This window comes from Physeter macrocephalus, chromosome 1 (assembly GCF_002837175.3).
Source record: "Physeter macrocephalus isolate SW-GA chromosome 1, ASM283717v5, whole genome shotgun sequence".
Classification (NCBI taxonomy): domain Eukaryota; kingdom Metazoa; phylum Chordata; class Mammalia; order Artiodactyla; family Physeteridae; genus Physeter; species Physeter macrocephalus.
In genome coordinates, this window is record NC_041214.2 from 38,857,046 (window position 1) to 38,864,546 (window position 7,501).

The following is a 7,501-nucleotide window of genomic DNA, read 5'->3' on the forward strand; positions in this document are numbered from 1 at the left end:
AGGAACCGGGAGGAGGAAGCGGAGGGAGCAGCCTCGCCACCTCCAGCCCTGCAGCGCGCTCTACCGCCCCCTGTCGGCAGACCCCGGCAGCGCGCGGCTGACAAAGCCGGGTTTGGTCCGCGGAGCCCCAGGCCCAGCGTCTCACAGCTGAGGACAGAAGGGAAGGCTTGGAGCCAAGAGACTGAGAGCGTTGAATAACGGGTCATCCTTTCCTAACGAGTCCACATCCGAGGAGCCTCAGACAGGAGTGGCCTGGGACCTGGCCAAGAACACAAATCAAAGGGAGAGAGAGGTAAGAGCAGTTCCAGGCCCTGGCGGGTGATGAGATATTCAGTTTGCAAACAGGAATCAGAGTTATGATAGCAGGATTTCAGGAATGTTTAGCGACAGGCAGGAGCATTTCTAGAGCTCCTGAGAACTTGGCAATGTTGATGCAGTAAAGCACCAGCCTCCATGTCTTTCTTCCTTCCCAGCCCCCAGCCGCGCATAACCACCCACGCTAGCCTCCTCATCGGCTGCTGGGTCTGCACTGTCGGATACAACGGTTAGACTTTTCACCACTCTCTCAGTGACATACCACAGAAGTGCAGTCCTCAGGAAGCGACCGTATTCTTTTATCTGTTGCTGCATACAAATTACCCCAAAGTTGAGCAGTGTAAAACAACCAACATTTAATATTAATGAATTATATTATTAGTAGTAATGATGATCTCCGTTTCTGTGGGTCAGGATGCCTTTGGTTTGGAGCTTCTCACAAGATTGCATGAAGGTTCCACGAGGGCTGCCTGCATCTCAAGGCTCAACTGGGAGTGGATCCTTTTTCAAGCTCACTCCCTGGCTGTTGGCAAGTCTCAGGTTCTCAATGGCTGTTGGTCAGAGGCCTTGCTGGGGTCCAGGCGTGTAGGCGTCTCCATAGGGCAGCTCATGACATGGCAGCTGGCTTTTCCCAGAGTAAGAGAGAGTGAGGGACTGCAACAAGGGCAGAAGGCACAGGCATTTTACACCAGTTTCAGAAGTGCCAACCCATCACTTTTGTTGTATTCTATTTGTTAGAAGCGAGTCACTAGGCCCACTGTGCCCTGGAGGGGGCAGATTACAAAAGGTATGAACGCTCGGAAGTGGAGGGTCATGGGGAGCCATTTCAAAGGCGGCCTTCTCACCATGACTCAGCCCACAGCTGCGCTGAATTTCTCAGAGCAGGAGAGCTCCATCCTGCATGAGTAACAAACTCCAAAGGCTCAGTTCAACACATACTGAGTCTCCTGTTGCAATCAAATTACACTTTATAACAAAGTTAATTTAAGGCATATATAATGATACACATAAGTATTATGGCACAATATGGTAATTAGCATCCATGGTAGAAGCCTCACCAAAATGACTATAATAATTGTTATTTCGACATAGTCAAACTCATTTAACTTTTCTCATTAGTTTAGGTCGCCAGTATCTATCATCAGCTTCTGTGTTGATAAGTTTTCCCCAATACCACCTACCACCCCACATGCAAACTCTGACACTCACATAAATGCAATTACAACGATCCTGGCTCTCACCCTGCAATAGTTGGGTGCTTTGTCTCTGCCTCCTATCCCCCGTGTTTTCCATTCCTTCGTGTTTCCCAGATGAAAGCACCTGAGCGGCTGCAGGCTTGGGTGGCAACCATTGGATCTGGAGGCTGCAAGCTGGATTTCTCCAGGGAGGTGCCAACAAACTAGGGGGCCTGGTGCGAACAGTTTACACTCTCCAGCACTTCAGAAGGGGCTGCTTGAATTATTAAAGCACTTGTCCCTATATCTCCCCTCCTCTGTTGTATATTGCTTGGGGTAATTTTAGCAGGAAATAAAGTCTTTAAACTTTGGACAGCCACAAAGAAGTAAACATGCAAATGGAAGCAAGAGAATATATCAGTATCGAATGAGCTCCAGTTATTTGGGACCTGTTGTCAGATCCTCTCTTGTATCACTGGGGAAGAGGAGGGAAGGGAAAAGAAAACACCAGGGACAGGGGTGGGCTGGGACATCAGGTGGAGGAACTGGTGAGCTGGAGACGTACAAGGAAGATTAAATGCAGGACATCCAGTTACATTAAAATTTCAGGTAGACAATGAAAGACATTTTTAGTATAAGTATATCCCATGCAACACTTGGGATATAATTATACTAAAGTAATCTTTTTTTTCTGAAATTTAAATTTAACTGAGAATTCTGTATTTTAATTTGCTAAATCTGGCAACCCTACTGTAAAATCAATCTCTCTCACTTCCTTTTCACCCCAGAACTTGTCTTCAGCCTTGAGGGTCATGTCACTGTGGGCCCAAAGTGGCCTTTTGCCCTTTCTGAAGGCTAGGATCCTGGCATTAATCCTGCCCTCTCTGGCTGCTCTTTGCCCTGTGCCCTCAGACCCCAAGCCCCAGACAACTGCAGGGGCAGCTCATGTCAGGGATGCAGCACACTCACCTGAGGTCCCCTTGCTCCACTCTCCCCAATGTCTCCGTAGCACTTGCCCCCATCCTGGCCTCCTGAAGCACCGTGCCTCCAAGTCTCTAGGCCCCCACGATGCGAATGTGTGTAAATCCAGCACGACAGGCAGATTTGAAGACTACAGGGGACTCTGAGTATGGGTTTAAATGTGGGCAAAACGTTTCTTGCTGAGCAGTTCATGTTAAAAGGAACTTAGTTTGCCCCTTGGTGAGCAGCCTGGGAGGGTGACTGGAAATCTACCACTGCAGTGCTTCTTCCAAATTTGCCCTTTCAGGTTTTACAGCATCATGGATCCTATTTTAGTGGCCAAGTTTTTAAATTAACAAAGCAGATGAAACCACAAGAAGTATTCGAGTTTTCACTGTGAAGGGGAAAGCAAAATTTGGGTCTCCGAGGTTTCTAATAAACCAGAAAAAACCCAGGTTCTGTTAAATGCTAATCTCCTCCTCTAACTGGCCGTCTGTCCTTCTGTCTAATTGCAGGGTGGGTGCAAGTGTTGCCTGCTCCTGGGAGGAAGCTGCCTTCCTTGCCTGTTGTCCAAACAATGGAATTTCCTGGATTCCTTGCTGCAGTTCTTCAAAGTTCATGGACATATGCTGACTTTTTAAAAGCTCGCTGTTACCAGGGGCAAAAAGAAGCATAAGAGAAAAATGCTTACCTTCAGACTCTCCAAGGTAGTCAAAAAATTCTTCCCAAAGAAATGACCAACAGTGACAAAACTGCTCACCTGTTCATCGTGAATCTGGATCCTGCCTGTCACACAGCAGGTTACTAGGTCCTGGGTGGGATGTGGAGACGGGAGGATAGAAGGAACAAGAGAGGGTCTAATCATCAAAACTGGGGTCCAGTGTTGTACAAAATGGGCCCCACTGCCAGGCTAACCTCACCCCCTTCCTCGTGCCCCCTCTATCCTCCTCTCCCCCACCCCCAGTGGCTTCTTGTTCTCTGACTGCTCAAGATGTTTCTCCCCTCTGTGCCTGTACCCTTGCTTTTCTGCCCAGCCACCCCCATTCCATTCCTCTGTCCATTAACATTCAACATGGAGAATGCCTCCTCCAGGCAGCCCCCCACCCTGACCCTCTCAGATTGTATTCATGCAGTGATGGAGCTAGGCAGAGGAACACACTGGAAGGGCACCTAATACAATCTGAGAGGGTCAGGGTGAGTGGGCAGCAAGGAAGGTGAGGACGTTATGTTTAAGCTGACACCCAATGACAAATATAGTAGAATAAAGAGCAACATCAAGAAGACGAAATCAGGGACCTCCCTGGTGGCACAATGGTTAAGAATCCGCCTGCCAATGCAGGGGACACAGGTTCGATCCCTGGTCCGGGAAGATCCCACATGCCACAGAGCAACTAAGCCCGTGCGCCACAGCTACTGAGCCTGTGTGCCACAGCTACTGAAACCCACGCACCTAGAGCCCGTGTTCCAGCACAAGAGAAGCCACAGTGATGAGAAGCCTGTGCACCACAACAAAGAGTAGCCCCCGCTCGCCACAACTAGAGAAAAGCCTGCATGAAGCAACAAAGACCCAATGCAGCCAAAAATAAGTAAGTAAATAAATTAATTAATTAATTTTTTTTAAAAAAGACAAAATCAGGGACTTCCCTGGTGGTCCAGTGGTTAAGACCCTGAGCTCCCAATGCAGGGGGTCCAGGCTCGATCCCTGGTTGGGGAACTAGATCCCACATGGCACAACTAAGAGCCAGTGCAGCCAAATATTAAAAAAAAAAGAAGATGAAACCATGCAAAGGTCCCCTGAGGCATGAACAAATGCAGCACTTGTATTGTCCTTGTGTGTTTATCATCCGTCTCCTCCGCCGAGCAGCAGTCTCCATGACAGGAAGGACCACATCTATTTTATTTGCCAACATATGCTCAGTGCCCAGCATAGTGCCTGCCTGGCACATAGTATGTGTTCAGTATATATTATTGAATATTGAGTGAACCACTGCCCACTATTCTTCCTGCCTAAGACCAGGACCGTTCCTGCAGGTCTGGGTCATGGAGCCCCAGCTTGGGAGAACAGAGCAAGGCAGAAGCTGCTTTCCTTGTAGTGTCTGGCAGTGAGAGAGGGCCAGAGACTCAGGGCCCAAGTGAGTGAGCCCCAACTCAGCCACAGCTTTCAAGGCTTCAAGTTCGGGCTGCTTATTTTCTGTGCTTATGGGAATCTGAGAACAGTCTTGGCTGAATTCATTCTTATCTCTCAGCTGCATGGTAATTTCTGGGGAAAAGGAAGCTTGTAATTAAGAGTTCAAATCCCCCGAAAGCCATATGCCAAGCCACATAGGGGGAAAAATCCCCGGCTGCCTTCTTTAGTATAAGGATGATAACAGCTAACTGGCATGCTGATCTGGGCCAGCCAAGCCTTTAACTCAATCAAAACAACAACCACCACAGCAGCTATAAAAATCCTGCTGTGGCTGTTGGTTCTAGGGACCCATCTCCCACCAGCTGCTTTGCATCTTTTTACTTGTTTGTTTGTTAGTGCCTAGGATATTTAAGGTCTTTGAAGGCTCTGGGCCTATTTCACTCTATATCAAATATCTTAAATTCTAACCAAATCTTACATTAGGTATAATACATTTTGCTCTTGCTCTAAAACATTTGAAAGGGTTTTTGTTTCAGCTAGCTAATGCTGCATAACAAATCACCTCAGAACTTAGTGGCTTAAAACAACAGTATATTATCTTTCATGGGGTGGTTCTTCTGCTCCAAGTAGGATTAGCTGGGACAGTGGGTAACTATAATCAGCTGAAGCATTGACCAGGCGCTCAGCTGAAGTTGAAATGTCCAGGATGCCTGGGCATCTGGAATCAGTTGGTGCTTGACTGGGAGCTCAGTTGGGGCTGTCACCTGGGGCACTTGGTTCTTCTCCATGTGGGCCTTTCTAGATGACCACTTGGACTGTCCCACAGCATGGTGGCTAAGTTCTAAGTAGGACTGTGCCAAGAGGAAGCCTTCCAAAAGGAAGGCAGTAGAAGCTGCCAGATCAATTAAAGTCCAGTTTTGGAATTGGTATAGCATTGTTTTGTCTATATTTTATCAGTTAAAGCAGTGACAGGCCTGGCCCACAGTTAATGTGGGAGGGGACACACAAGGGCATAAGCACTGGGAGATGTGAACGTCTGGGTCATCAAAATGATCATCTAAGTTTTAAAATAATTATTATTGTGGTTCCTCAAAAAATTAAACACAGGAATACCAGCAATTCCACTTCTGCATGTATACCCAAGAGATTTGAAAGCCAGGATTTGAATAGATATTTGTATATCCATCTGCACAGCAGCATTATTCACAATAGCTAAAAGGTGGAAACAACCCAGATGTCCATCAATGAATGAACAGATAAACAAAATGTGGTCCATCCATACAATGGAATATATTATTCAGTCTAAAAAAGGAAGGAAATTCTGATCCATGCTATAACATGGATGAACCTGAAGACATTAACCTTAGTGAAATAAGCCAGTCACAAATGGACAAATATTGTATGATTCCATTTATATGAGGTGCCTAGGGAAGTCAAACTCATAGAGACAGAATATAGGATAGTGCTTGCCAGAGGCTGGGGAGAGGAGGGGATGGGAGTGATTGTTTAATGGGTACCAAGTTTCAGTTTGGGAAGATGAAAAGATTCTGCAGATGGGTAGTGATGATGGTTGTACAATAACGTAAATGTACTTAATGCTAGTGAACTGTGTATTTGAAAATGGTTAAAGTGTTAAATTTTATGTTAAAAATAACGTTAAAAAAACGTTATTTTTTTAAACATCTTTACTGGAGTATAGTTGCTTTACAATGTTGTGTTAGTTTCTCCTGTATAACAAAGTGAATCACTATACGTATACATATATCGCCATATCCCCTCCATCTTGCGTCTCCCTCCCACCCTCCCTATCCCACTCCTCTAGGTGGACACAAAGCACCGAGCTGATCTCCCCGTACTATGCGGCTGCTTCCCACTATCTATCTATTTTACATTTGCCACTCTCTCGCTTCGTCACAGCTTACCCTTCCCCCTCCCCATGTCCTCAAGTCCATGCTCTAGTAGGTCTGTGTTTTATTCCCGTCCTACCACTAATCTCTTCATGACATTTTTTCCCCCTAGATTCCATATATATGTGTTAGCATACAGTATTTGTTTTATACTTTCTGACTTACTTCACTCTGTATGACAGTCTCTAGGTCCACCCACCTCACTACAAATAATTCAATTTTATTTCTTTATATGGCTGAGTAGTATTCCATTGTACATATGTGCCACATCTTCTTTATCCATTCATCTGTTGATGGACACTTGTTTCTAGAGTTTTTGATGATGGCCAATCTGACCGGTGTGAGATGATATCTCATTGTCGTTTTGATTTGCATTTCTCTAATGATTAATGATGTTGAGCATTCTTTCATGTGTTTGTTGGCGATCTGTATATCTTCTTTGGAGAAATGTCTATTTAGTTCTTCTGCCCATTTTTGGATTGGGTTGTTTGTTTTTTTGTTATTGAGCTGCAAGAGTTGCTTATAAATTTTGGATATTAGTCCTTTGTCAGTTGCTTCGTTTGCAAATATTTTCTCCCATTCTGAGGGTTGTCTTTTCGTCTTGTTTATGGTTTCCTTTGCTGTGCAAAAGCTTTTAAGTTTCATTAGGTCCCATTTGTTTATTTTTGTTTTTATTTCCATTTATCTAGGAGATGGGTCAAAAAGGATCTTGCTGTGGTTTATGTCATAGAATGTTCTGCCTATGTTTTCCTCTAAGGGTTTTATAGTGTCTGGCCTTACATTTAGGTCTTTAATCCATTTTGAGTTTATTTTTGTGTATGGTGTTAGAGAGTGTTCTAATTTCATTCTTTTACATGTACCTGTCCAGTTTCCCCAGCCTCACTTATTGAAGAGGCTGTCTTTTCTTCATTGTATATTGTGGCCTCCTTTATCAAAGATAAGGTGACCATACGTGTGTGAGTTTATCTCTGGGCTTTCTATCCTGTTCCATTGATCTATATTTCTGTTTTTGTGCC

The 7,501-nt window shown here is 45.1% G+C and overlaps 1 long non-coding RNA gene across 7 annotated transcripts in view; it reads right to left on the bottom strand.

Annotated features, from left to right (window-relative positions):
- Positions 1 to 617: 617 nt before the first annotated feature.
- The window catches only part of LOC129392857 (uncharacterized), a 41,746-nt gene continuing 34,862 nt past the window's right edge, over positions 618 to 7,501 (bottom strand). For 5 of the 7 annotated variants that reach the window (XR_008619544.1, XR_008619536.1, XR_008619546.1 and 2 more), the window contains exons 4-6: positions 3,211 to 3,261; positions 1,557 to 3,098; positions 618 to 969 (exon numbers count right to left, since the gene is read on the bottom strand). This is a non-coding gene — a long non-coding RNA (uncharacterized lncRNA). The remainder of the gene's footprint in view (positions 970 to 1,556; positions 3,099 to 3,210; positions 3,262 to 7,501) is intronic. The other 2 variants (XR_008619545.1, XR_008619559.1) reach the window with 2 other exon arrangements.